The 13913-nt window shown below is 38.3% G+C and overlaps 1 protein-coding gene across 3 annotated transcripts in view; it reads left to right on the top strand.

The window, feature by feature from the left end:
• The window catches only part of LOC105230981 (neuroligin 4-like), a 188059-nt gene extending 174180 nt beyond the window's left edge, over window positions 1–13879 (top strand). For all 3 annotated transcript variants that reach the window (XM_029552311.2, XM_049449718.1, XM_029552312.2), the window contains one exon: window positions 13740–13879. The gene's annotated coding sequence lies outside the window, so the exon portion shown is untranslated. The remainder of the gene's footprint in view (window positions 1–13739) is intronic.
• Window positions 13880–13913: the final 34 nt, after the last annotated feature.

The following is a 13913-nucleotide window of genomic DNA, read 5'->3' as shown; positions in this document are numbered from 1 at the left end:
GCACTTTATGTGCTTCAGAAAGACAAGCATATAAAAAACACTAATGATAATTTTGATGTGACATTTCGCACAGATGTCACTGAAAGTCATACAAACTTAGAAAAAAAAATATTTCGACAGATGTATGTACTTAATTTAAATTAAAAAGTCTTACTATTTTTTGCCCACTGTAAATGATCAGCATCAGCATCACAATCTGAGTCGAGTCCTTATATAGGAAACCTTTATATTGGAAAAGATATCTTCATGAAATTTTGCATAACTTATTATCCAAAATATTTCTGTTGTCTTCAAACATATTTTTCAGATTGTATTTACTATAGCATATAGCTGCCATATAAACTGAACGATCAAAATCAAGTTCTTGTATGGAAAACTTTTTTGTTTGACAAGATATCTTCACGAAATTTTGCAAGTTTTATTGTCAAAGACGGCGTTACAATCTCAGAAGTAATTTTTCAGATCGGTTCATTATTGCATATAGCTGCCATGCAAACTAATCATTTCATTGCGTTAGAGCGCAATGACACAATGGACTAAAATACAATAATTCATTCCTTCATTCATAATTATTTAATGATTCCTTCCGCTTTTTTCCAAAATTTAGCACACTTGCATGCAGATGTTTATTATGCAATTTCTATATTTTAGCAAATGTGTGTTTTTAAACCACTTTTGTGGTCACAACAATGCTTTTCACCATTATGTATTATACTGTACACAATATGTAAATGCTAATTTAGCTGCGAATGTTGGATTCCAATTGCAGCAGGATAAGCGAGCGCGCGGTTGGGGTCATGAACCGCTAAAGCCCACATATGATAAACACTGCCAGAAAGTTTTCAACATGCGCGTGGTAGCCGAATAACACATGCTAATGATGAAAAATTTAATTCGGTCACACACACATGCACGTATGTACATGGCCAGCGCCTTTCATATCCGGTTGTTTGCCGATTTGCCGACGCTATAACCTAATTAAAAGAGCCTCATTGCTAATTATTTGGCAAAATGCTGGTTTATATAGACACGCATACATATTTACATGCATAGCAAAGCGCATACATATATATATACACACAAAAGCGCATACATATGCACACATATAAGCGGAAAGCAATCTCATCCAGTCGGCCAACTAAATAACCGTGCAGCATTTCAGGCGTTCTAAGTAATACACACACACCGAAAACACCCACAAACAGGACTAAACGCCGCCATGAAATCACATATAACTTCACTTAAACTGAGCGCTGCTCTCACAACTGCGGGCGCCTATGTACATGGCTGTGTGCAAGTGTGAGTGCGTGAAGAGTTTATTTGTTTAATGTAGATGTTGGCGCCAAAAAGTATGCAATTAAAACTGTGCTACATAGCGCAGAAGCAATCAAAACACTCGTTGAACAAACCAACACACACACACACCCACGCGCATAGCAACCAATGCAAAACATTGAAGGCTGCTGCGCAAAAAATAAAAAAAATATTACGCGACGCGACGCGAGCAGCATGACGCGCGCGCATGAATGTCCTTGCCTGACGTAATGGTAATGAATGTGCGCGCAAATGAATGGGCGAATGAATAAATTTATTTGAAAGGAATTTTAAAGGCAGCGCGCCTCTGCTCCTCCAGCACGGCAGGTGCGCGCCTTATTTACACGCTTGATGTCAATAATTTGCGTGCTTTCATCGTTGGCGTTTCACAGATGTTTTTGCTTTGCGTTTTCATTTATTTGCGGCGTTTTGTGCAAATACGCTGTCTGCTTTCGAGCGCGCGTTTAATTACCGTTGAATAAGTATTTAGCGCGCGCACACACACACCTGTGCGCATATTTTAATTGCAAAGTTCTGTTGTTGCGCGCCACTTGCAGCTAGCTCCTTTCACCGATACACACACCCACCCGTTGCTGTTTCTTCGCACGCCTTCTTCATTTTTCTTTTTACCCTGTTAACGTGCGCCTAGCGTGGCGCAAGCTGCTCATTGCACATTTTTCCATGTCAAAATCATCGAAATCACAAATCAAGTCGCATCTTAACACACAAATACAACTAAAGAGCGCACAAATTACAACACAGCCGAATGAAGGGCATATGAGCAGCTTGCGTCCATGAGTCGTACGGGTGTAGGCTCTGTGTCAGACTGGCTGCCGCCGTCTGGCAATTGAAGCGTGTGAGCGACTGGCAGCCTCGTAATTTGTATTCACTTTGTTAGCAAATTTTAAATTTTCCTCTCTATTGTGCTAATTTATTGCTTGTATTTTTATCAGATTTTTTTTTGTTTTTATTTCATCGTCGTATTTTTTGCGCTTTCAATCTTTCCACATTACCCTCTTCCACTTTTCTACTTCACTGCAACCACACACACATTCAATCTAAACACAAATGTTTGCCGAGTATAATACTCGTATTTCTGTGGAAAAAATGTGACTTTACAGCAATCGAAAAATATGTCGCAAATAAAAATCCACTCAGCGCGAGCAGCGCATAAATGTTTTTCGCCACTTGTCGCGCGTACAATTGAAGTTTTTACAGTTGCGCCGGCAAAGGTGAGTGCATTCGCAGTGCGAAAAATCATTGTGTGCTTGCTTTAGCTTGCTTTACAAGCAATTCGGTTTTTTGTTGCTTTTACGGTTATTCGTGCACTTCAAGTTTATGTAAAGCCATAACAAGCGGCGCTGTGTATACGTTGTTGTAGCAGATGCCAGCTCACAATGGCAATTCTGAAAATTGTAAAATGCGTATGTGAGGTTCCTTCGCATTTCCCACGGTTTCATATTGGATTACCGAAAAAACTGGAATTGTAAATGTACAGAAAAATAGCAAAATAACTTTGATTTGAAATAAATATTTTTTGAACTTCGAAAATAAAAAAATAAAAAATTAAAAATTATAATTAAAGCTAAAATGCTATATGAGCTCGGAAAGAAAAATATCAATCCGTTGAAAACAGAAATCTGTCTTTACAGACGAAGGACAAAAATTGCATAATTAAACCTCTGCAAGAATAAGGATGATTTATAGTAGAGGGAAGCATAAAAAGCTGGAGCATGGGACTTTAATCCGCTAAACCTAACCTACCCTCAACTCAAGACTCTCCCTCGGAACCACCAGATTTGCTTCCACTTCGTGGTGTGTGACAAGACATTTTACGTCTGCTCTATAGCACGGATGGACTGACGCCTGACTTAATTTGTTACTCTTACTGCCGTGAGTTTATGCACCGCACTTATTGGTCTGGCATACGCTTTTATATCCAGTGCCTGTATTCATACTGGAGCCACATACAGTACAACCGATCTCGTTAAATTTACGCGTAAAAATCACCGGCTGGAACGCACACAACCTCTATTTGCCATAATTTTTGATAAGACTATGTAAATCTTATTTGCTTTATTTTATGTGTATCCAAAGTGCTCCTTGAATTTCAGTTTGAAGTTCAATAATACCTCTAAATACTTCATCTGTGGCTGTGAAGTAATCGCAGACTCTCCTATAGTGGATAACTAAGCGGCAATTGAGACTCTTCATTGCGCCTATTCTAAGTCTTATGTCAGCAGTATAGAGTTTTCCAAAAAGAGTGATATGATATTTTTACAAAACAGAACAACTTATTTGTTAAGAAAGTTCAAATTGTATTTCGTTTGAAGTACAATCGATGCTATTAAGTTCTAAATACAACATCATTACAATGACATCCGCGACTTCAAAAACCACACAACTTGTCAATTTAGGAAAAAATGCTTTTAAAAAGGTACTATAAATATCAACACTTCTCAATTTGCTTAAATCATTAAAATGAAATTTATTATAGTACTAAAGGACCCGCCCAAGTTTTCCTGTGGCTGTTACACAGGTAGTACTACTAATACCATCTATATGATTTCTATTATTTAGATTATAAATATTATTTAAGGAATAATCGCATTTTTGGTGAAGCAACTTTTTATCAACACTTTAGTTATGCCACTTTTTAGGCCAGAGCTTTTGCAATTGTAAATTGTCTGTCAAGATACCCCCTCCAATAGTTAGCAGGTATAAAAATGTTATAGCTATCCATAGATGTATTGAATGACCCAATTTATTATTTAAGAACGAACAACTCTGTCCACAATATGAAAACTTGATCTACAGATGTCGCCTTTTACTTTGGCCTTTACGCCAATTTAAGGTTTGAATATTGGATACTGCGATGGTAGCGCCATCCATGGGTCAAACATTCCAAAATTAGCAATTAATTACAAATGAAAAATTAATTTTTCCAGTGAACCAAATTGTAAATCTGAACCATTCTCGAATTTCCTTGAACATACACACAAAATTTCATCAAAATCGGTCCATCCGTTTAGGAGCAGTTCAAATACAAACACACGGTCAGAAGATTTATATATATAAAGATTTACTCGTTTCAATCAATATATGTCCTTATTTTCGAGGCCAATAATTTGAGTAATAAATATATAGAAAGTAGACATTACAAGATGCTTTCTCCAATCCAATATCGAAATCTTTTATGTATATCGTCAGCTAAAATGCAAAACAACGCATCATCAAAAAAATCGAAATTGAATTTTTATTGCTTACGATTCACTACATTATATTACATATACGTAGCACAAAATTTTCGGCTGCCGTTGTTAGATATAACCAGTATATAACCATTTTATAACCAATAAATAACCATTTTATAACCAAAACTCAAATTTAGTTTCAATATGAGTGGTTTCTATTATATCGTTTTTCCTTCGCCTGTGAACTTATGAAAAGTGAAGTTACGTTATTTGGCATTTTAGGTGACGATATGCTCTGATTCATGCTGATTATTTTTGAAGCATCAGTTTCCTGAATTTAAGTTATATAATTTTTCCAACTTTGCTCCGACGCTTAGGCTTCATACCTATATTGAATGCAACAAATTTTTATTGGCGCGAATTTATTGAAAACTCATAACACCTAACGAAATATGAGAAAGCCATTTATATATACATACATACATACATGTGTGAACTATGCATTTTTGCAAATATTTTTGCGCTCACACCAATTGCAATGTCAACTCACGCGCTCGCCGCTAACTGTCAGTTAACAGCTGTCACCAGCAAATATGAAATTTTCAAGCAATGCGCACCAATTTATAAAAAATTATTTTTTATCTATTTTTTTTTTATTTCTGCATATCTACATGTATATACATGAAAATGTATGTATATACGTACATATGTGCAAAAAATTTGCATTTCGTCGCTCACAATCGCCATTTTTTCACGCACTTCTAACTGTCATATTTGCGCCGATGAAATTTGAAAAACTAAAAATGCCACGCGCTGATGGAATAACGCAAAATCGTCACGCAAAATTGAGAATTTCAAAATGTTATTTTTTTTCCTTTCTTTTTTTGGTGTACGGAGTTATTTGGCGAATACAATTTGCTCGCCATAACTATGCAAAATCGTTGGTAGCCAACCATTACCATAAAATATTGCGACCACATTTAGCCAGTTTGAGCTTTTTTCAGCCACTGAATTTCGATATGCGATGTTCCACCGTCTAAGGCATGAACGCAGTGCATTCAAAAAGGAAATTAGAAAACGTGACATTTTTCAATGTTCGAAGTTAACTGAATTTACCTACCTTTCCTGATTTTTTTTTAACAATTAAAAATAAATTTTTCAACTAAAACGGCGCTCGTTGCATAGACTGAAGTGAAACGCATAGATTCCCGAACGAAATTTTAGCCTGATTGAAGAAGTGAAGTTAGTCAGAGATTCTTCTTATCCTTTTTTGGCGTAGGTACCGCTTAGAGGGTTATAGTCGAGTTTATAAGCACGCCAGTCGTTCTCCTTCCCCTGTTTGGCGCCATTTGGAGATTCCAAGTGTAGTAGAGGTCTTCCTCTGCCTCCCCCGGCGGGTACTGCGTCGAATACTTTCAGAGCTGGAGCGTTTGCATCCTTCCGAACGACATGATGTGTCTCTTAATACGCTGAACTATATCAATGTCGTCGCATATCTTTTACAGCTCATCGCTCCATCGCCTACGGTAGTCGCCGTGGCCTATTTGAAAAATACCATAAATCTTCCACAGAACCTTTCTCTTGAAAACTCGTAACGACGACTCTTCAGATGTTGTCATCGTCCATGACTCTGCATTATATAGCAGGACGGGAATAATGAGTGACTTATAGAGTTTAGTCTTTGCTTGTCAAAAGAGGACTTATATATTTCGCCTTGCCCTCGGTCACTACCAGACCCATTTGCTTCGCTTCTTTATCCATTCTGGAAAAAGCAGAACTAACGCAGCGGTTGTTGAGGCCAATGATATCAATATCATCGTCTTACGCCAGCAGCTGGACACACTTATAGAATATGGTACCTTCTCTGTTTAGATCCGCAGCTCGAATTAATTTCTCCAGCACTAGTTTGAAAAAGTCGTATGATATGGAGTCGCCTTTACGGAAACCTCCTTTGGTATCGAACGGCTCGGAGAGGTTTTTCTCGATCCTCACGAAGCTTCTGGTAGGCTCAACGTCAATAACGCCTGGAGAAGAGGCGCAGTAAACATTCTAACTCATTGATCGAAGCTTTAGTTCAAGTTTTGAGAAAGAGTCTTCTGTCGGGAGCTCCCAATCAACTCTTTTCTATGAAGTCCTGTTTCTTTTAGGAACACATGCATCTGGAACATAGAAGGTCCATGGAACTACTAACTCTAAACAAGGTGCATATGGTCGCAATGATAGATGTTCTAACTGAACAGTATTCCATTGACTCTCACGGGGTGAGGCTAAAAATTTTGATTTACACAACTTATGAAAGTTGCAGGGAAGAAGACAGACTAAGGTTGAAATATCTTGGTTGTCATACTTTCTACGAACTAGGTGAGTTGGATTGGAAAGACATTAGCAGGCTCAAAAAATATGTGGCTAGCTATAAGACGGTCTTTTTTATGCATACCTAGGAGTCCTGGAAATCACAACTGACAGCCGTCTCTAGCTGTCCACGTGGAAATATTTTGTTACCTAACCTAACCGAACCTATCCATCACTTACACACCGCATTCAAAACTGAATCCTTGCAAATATTCAGCGCCTGTGTGTATACAATCTTAATTTGTTTTCGCTGCTTTGACATTTTAAAATTACTAACTTACAGTTTGGTCACAAGTTCTGCGTAATATCGCTTTGGCGCTGCAAACAAAAACATCACACAAACTACCATTTTGGATTTAACACTTCAAAAACGTTACAAAAACAACGTGTTGAAAAAGTTTTCCACTGCAACTGTCAGTGTCACTCAAAATACGCAAGAGTAGAATGAAGGCGCTCACTCTCTCGCTAACTTTCCATCCCGCGCTGCTGCATTACATACGCGCTGCAATCCTGACGCTCACCCCAGGCGGCGTCATTGCCAGCCTGCCTGGCGACCCTGTGTCTTCATTCGAAACCAAAATTATCTGTCGTGGCTCTACAAACATAGTAGTTGAATGTTCCTTTTACTCTTTTTTGTTTCTCCACTTTTCTACCGGCTTTCTGTCGCCATTATTGTGCACTCGGTTTTTTAACAAAGTTTTAAATGGATTTTAACTTGTGTTGGAACAATTTTAATTGGATGCGCATTTCGAGTGAAAATTAGTCGCACTTCAACGGCAAAGTAGACGCTGCAGAAAAAACTAAGTCGCTCACTTTACGCCCACACCACTTCGGTTAACTGTATTTTTCGCCGCTCGGTATACTTGTATATGTGTTCTCTATAGATGTGTGTATGTATCTTACTGTACGCACCAGTGATGCTGACACTTGGCTGCAATTGGAGTACAAATAGAAAATGTGGACAGCGAAAAGGATATGCCCATATATATATATGTATATATGTAAATATATATATATATACATATATATATATCTCGTGAGAGAGTGGGAATTTTTGTAGCAGTGCAATGCCACTGAAAGATAATGCAATGAAGAATATACATATATACTATATATATATATATATATATTCAATCTTTATATATATATATATATAGTATATATGTATATTCTTCATTGCATTATCTTTCAGTGGCATTGCACTGCTACAAAAATTCCCACTCTCTCACGAGTTAGTTTAATCAACAGCAGCAACAACAACAACAACAGTAACCACAACACTTCATTTCAATAAGTCTCGCCTTGCTTATCTGACACTTGACACACTTTCTTGTTGACTGCGTTTTTCGCCGCTCATCTTTCTGCGAAACTTTGTGCGCAGCAAAAAACAACAAAGCGCGCGAGAGTGATTCTCACTTTTAGCCGCACTTACCAAATGCATTAAATATTTTATTTGCGTACTTGAATGGCAGCATCATCGGCCCTTTTGAGACGAAATTCGTTAATGCAAAGCTTTTAAGCTGAGCAGATAGTTGTTTATGCCGTTAAGTGAAAACTTTACAACAACAACAAAAATACCACTTAATGATTCAATAGAAGCAACTTAAATAATTATGAACTTAATGCAACAATCCGATTGTCCCATCAAGTAGGTCAAACATACGTGCAAATTAAATTTCAAAACATTTTCAGAAAAGTTGTTATTCAAATACAAAATTTGGTCGGTTAAATTGCTGACTTGTTTTCCTGGTAGCAGTAAGGGCACTTGTCAGCTTCCTTCCACTACTAAGTGTTATGCGATTTTAGTTCTTCACAGAGGTGTCTGGTCGTTAATAATGCCCACACGGCTCGCATGTGATGCCAGTAAGGTGTAACTAAGCCAAGAACGGTCATTCAATCTTTTCGAGCCCATGAGAGTAGAAAGCTTGCATGTTTTCCTTCCGCTCCCTGGCACATCATCTTGGCGATCCTGCATGCCCCTGAGGCATTCCATCTCACTCTTAAGGCAATCCATCTCACCTTGATCCGTCTGTCAGCTCTGTTCGAATGTATTTCCTGAACTGATTTAGTAGTCAAACGAAAAGCGCTTTTGTCAATCTTATCAGTTATTTCGTTTCCCGGAGCGCCCTTGTGACCTGGAACCCAGTATGGATGCTGCCGCTTTCCGACTGGAGATTCATCTACTGCTTTTCTGTTTCTAAGCACATTCTCTGACGGAATGCCATGAGAGCTAATTACTTTGATATTCTTTATGTCGTTTTCTGCGTTTTTAGCTATCTCCGCAGCTTTGTTGACAGAAAACACTTTTGCATGGAATTAACTGCGGTATTGTTTGAAGGGTCGCCTAAGATCCAGCTCTACGCATTAGATACCGGCGCTTACTTCATCAACCATTTGTTCACTATGGATCATCCTTGCTCTATCCTCCTTCTCTCAGGATGATTTGAAACCTTCTCTCTCAGTTAAAGCGTATGCGTATGTGGTCTATTTTGTCAATCGGCCGCTTGCCTATCGAGCTATGTTTGAAGATTCATTTGGAAAATTTACCCAAAGCCGCCAATCTTACAGCTTATCTCGGTACCGAGCGCAAAGTTGAGACTCATTGCATATCAAGAACGAAGTTGCGCAGGAGTCACTCTAGATTCACGCGGCAACTCGAGCTCCTACTCTTTTCTCCTTCTCCTCTACAAAGGTTGGTGATTTGACTCAAACTAGGTCATTCACTGAAAGAGACTGGTTATTTTTGTAGCGGCAGAAAATTTTCCTGAAGTAACTTCAAGGAATGGTGCCAAGTTGATAGTCGTTGGACGGCTTAAAACCCGTGCAGGTTAATTGAGCCCGACTGTCGTGGGAACGAGAAATTATCGTGAAGTAAATTCGAGGAATGGTGACAAGTTGACAGTCACCGGTCAGATAAAAATTCTGGTTCGTGCCGGCTAATTGGGCCCGACTGCCGTGGAAACGACAGTAAATATCATTCAGTGCAGGTCTGAACTCAGTTGCACCCGTAGTGTGCTCTGTAAAGTGTGCAATGTCCTCAACGTTATCAAGTAATGAGCTTTTAATGCTCTTAGAACCGCTTCAAACAGGTGACTGCAAGGTTTCTACGAAAGCATCCTAGGAGAAACTATTTGGAGATGTGGATTTCTTTACTGAAAGCGTACAGATCTCACACTCCAGCGCTGTAAATATTTTTCCAAAGCGTTATTATTGAGCAGTAGAACAGAGAAGATCCTTAAGCACAAAGTGGGAGAGTGGGACTTTCTTTTGGTTTTTATTTTGTAAGCTTGTGGAGCCACTTGACCTCCCTGCGATCTCAGCCGAAACCTCTGAGAAGCTTATAGATTCAACCAGCTAGAATGAGAATTTCTGATTGCAATTTGTCAAGCAAAATATTCCCAGAAGAAAGAGAAAATCACCATCTGAGTCGGTTCTCACCTTAGCATCTCTAGATCAAGGTTTCAAACTACTATAAAAGCGTATAACTACTGACAAACCAGCGGCGACAACTTATCAGATCGAATTTCATGAAAGTCAGCCCATCAAAAAAGGGGAGAAGGAAATCCAAATAACAAGGAAAATATAAATTGAAATATTGGTTAAAATTGTGTATGAAATTTATCTTCCATTATTGTCTTATCTTCCGCAATCACGTCTGCAATTTTAAACTTACGCATAAAATTCGTAAATTTATTTGGCGCTCATCCAGTGTACGCTTTATCAATTAGTGCGCTCCGAAAGAACCAATCAAAGACACAAAGTTGTCAGCCTGCAGGCAAAATTAACAAACTCTTTGTGGCGGCGACAGTGATTGGGTAACTGTATGCAAGCACGTTGCGTGCAACATTGCCGGCATTCCCTTCGCCTGACGCTCAGCAGCCGGCCAGAGAAATTAAGACGCAGAGGAGCAATTATGATAAAATGCGCATTGCAGGAAATTTGTTGAGTAGCAAACAGAATAAATAAGTTTTCTGACTTTTATTTTTATGCTTGAAAATTTGTTGAATTGCGGCAAGGGAAAAAGTAAATAAGAAAGTAAGACATTTACCGCTGCTTAAGCATGATAATCAATTTCAGGTGCTTTGGAAATCTGTTTCCTTTGGAAGTTTGCTTATTCGTCTTGTTTTTATGTGGCAGAACTATGGCGTACTTTAAGAATTTTATACTCATGCTAATTGTGCACAAACAATAAGATTATTGTGTAGGTTTTCACAATTTTTGCTCCATAGTACCACTAAGTTAACCAGAAGTTTGCCAATCCTAGATGATAAGAAATATAAAATTATGCACACTGTGGGAGTATAAGAAACGGCCGGTAAAGCTCATTATTGCAACTCATCAACTCAACCGTTTCAGTCGAAAAATATTATTGGTAGACCACGTCAGCCACTCTTAACCACTCGGTATCAACGCAGCTTCAATTTATTGTATTTTCATATTCATTATTGTTATTGCACAGTATATGTCTTTTTTGCGACTAATTGCCTTAAATATTGACAGCAACTTCAAGGGGTAGAAATGACAAGGACCGTGAACATACGAAAATTTTACCATCACCATATTGGCTATAATGGAAATACGTTCACATTTCTGTAGTGATTGTTATTTCTCTGTATTTTTATGTATTATACAAACATATATAAATATGTACATAGACAACATGATATGTACGCTTTCGTTTTCCTTTACGCAGACCTTGCCAGCTGTGTCTGCTTGCCGTGAGGCAATCATAATTCGCGACTGCCACTGCAGCAGCTTAATTTGACACACCTCGCATGCCAATCGCCTGCATCAGCTGTCGTTAAATATCTTATCCGTACATTGTCATTCCGTTATGTTCGCTGAAAACAGTGCACGCAAACTGTAAACACTGTAAGAAAATATCTGGCATGCTTCGATTACATTTAGTAGCACTTGGAAATGCGTTGGAAATGATAATTTTTTGGTACTGGGACTGCGACTTTAATGCTTTAAAACCGGAGCAATAGCATTAGGAACCGATATTTTAAAATCTTAAAACGTAGTCGGTAAATCTTCCTCAAATTGTATTCGTCATCATTCATAAAGCGGCAGAGAATTTAAAACCAGTTTGAGAAACGAACGAAATGCGTATAATTTCTCTGTAAATATGCTCATCATCAGTTTAGCAGCAACGTGACATACATATACTATATATCTTTGTATGTCTGCGCGAATGTTAATTGTGCACCGTTATACTTGCCTTGCTGTTTTCTTTACACTGCGTACTTTAACTCGTATTCTCATTATTTCATTAATTTTTTCATTCGTTTCTTTTGCATGCCGCATTGATGAGCATGCGACAGCCATAACAGCGAGTGTATAGCCATAAATATTTACCTGTATGCCTGCTTCACGATACCAGCTTACCTGAAAGAATATGTTTGCCCAAGGAAACTCAGCCAATACTTACAGTACAGTACGAGTATTACATTGTAGGGACTGGTAAACAAAAATGATATTTAATATACACAATGCTATGCATTGGGTTCTCATTAAATATTTTTACTCCGAGCAAGGTATATTAAGTTTGCCAGGAAGTTTGTAGCACCCAACAGGGTAACGTGGGAGACTCTATAAAAAATATATACTCGTATAAATGGTCAGCATGATCATCATGGTTGGCAGCGAAGCTGAGTCGATTTAGCTATATTCCTCGATCGGGTTTTCCGTTAATATGAATATATATACCCGAACAAATTTCTCAGTTTTAAAGATATCCCTCTGAAATTTTGCACAAGTTATTTTTCTCAAATAATTTGATGGGCGGGGGCGGGGTGCTTTTATTTACTAGAAGGTATAAGAACCCAAACGTTCCTCTTTCGGAGGCTGAGTATATGAAGACGTTCGAACAAGGATGGGTCAAAATTCTCTCTGCCTTCAACCTGAAAGATTGGACCATTGCGTGGTCTCTGCTCACATACCGACAAGGAATATGTGCATTGGGAGAAGTCGCTGGAAAAATGGCGGATTAGCCGAAGCTAGGAGGAAAGGTTGGAGAGGGAGTAATCTGAAAAGACTTCTACCTTAATATTTAATATTAGGCTGCCGGATCACCATCAAGATGGCGGCGCGTGTGCTTACCAAGCTCTGGCCGACTGCGAGTTCGAAATCCTTTTACACTTTATCCTCCACTGTCAAGACTTTACAATATTAAAGCTGAAACACCTCCGTAGTTTTATTATCGACGAATCAGAAGACTTAGCCAAAACGGATATTAACCGTCTGAACAAATTTTGTTTGGCCTCAAAGCTTTTTGTCGATTTGTAAGGGTCTTATATAGAATTTTATATGGCATTTTTAAGCAACAGCAACCGGCGCTATCCAAGTGAGATCCCTATTAAGATCGACCTCTTAATCTAACCTTACTTTGTAACAGGTTCTATACAGATTTAGAGCTTTGCTATTGCCATATATTTAGTCTTTATATTGAATAATTTTGAACTTCCGAAGCTATCTTCTGATTTTATGTAGAGCAAGTCGGCTTTTAACTTCATGACTGGCTTACAGGACTCAATGCAACTAAAATCAGCAACGCTTTGTTATATCTTCACCGAATCAAGGAGAAAAGATCCCTTTCTTCCTTGAGCAAAAGTTAAATAGTTTTTTATTTAAGGGAATCTCTTTCATAAGAGAGTGCTCTTACGATTGTCCTCTTTTCATAGCGTAGATGCACAAAAAAAACGAAAATTTTGAAAATCAGTAGTAACTTCTGGAGCTACTTGTAAACTGCAATTAAAAGAAGAGATTCTTAACTAAGAACCTTATATTATATATATCAAATTGCACCAAATCTTCTTCTCACTCTGCTAATATAGAAATGCATCTCATACTGATTTATTTTCTCTTTCATTACTACAGCTCAAGTGATAAGCTGAATACGGACATGCTCGAAGAGGATTTCACCGCAAAAAAACAGGCGGAAAATGAGGAAGAGGTAGGCATATACGGGCAAGCACAACCATTCTGCCAGCAATCGATGGCACTGCAACGCCTGCAATTCGCGCATTCGGCATCGATGGCGTCGGTAGCATC

The sequence above is a fragment of the Bactrocera dorsalis genome, chromosome 2, assembly GCF_023373825.1.
Source record: "Bactrocera dorsalis isolate Fly_Bdor chromosome 2, ASM2337382v1, whole genome shotgun sequence".
Taxonomy (NCBI): domain Eukaryota; kingdom Metazoa; phylum Arthropoda; class Insecta; order Diptera; family Tephritidae; genus Bactrocera; species Bactrocera dorsalis.
This window is presented reverse-complemented; position numbering and strand designations above follow the sequence as displayed.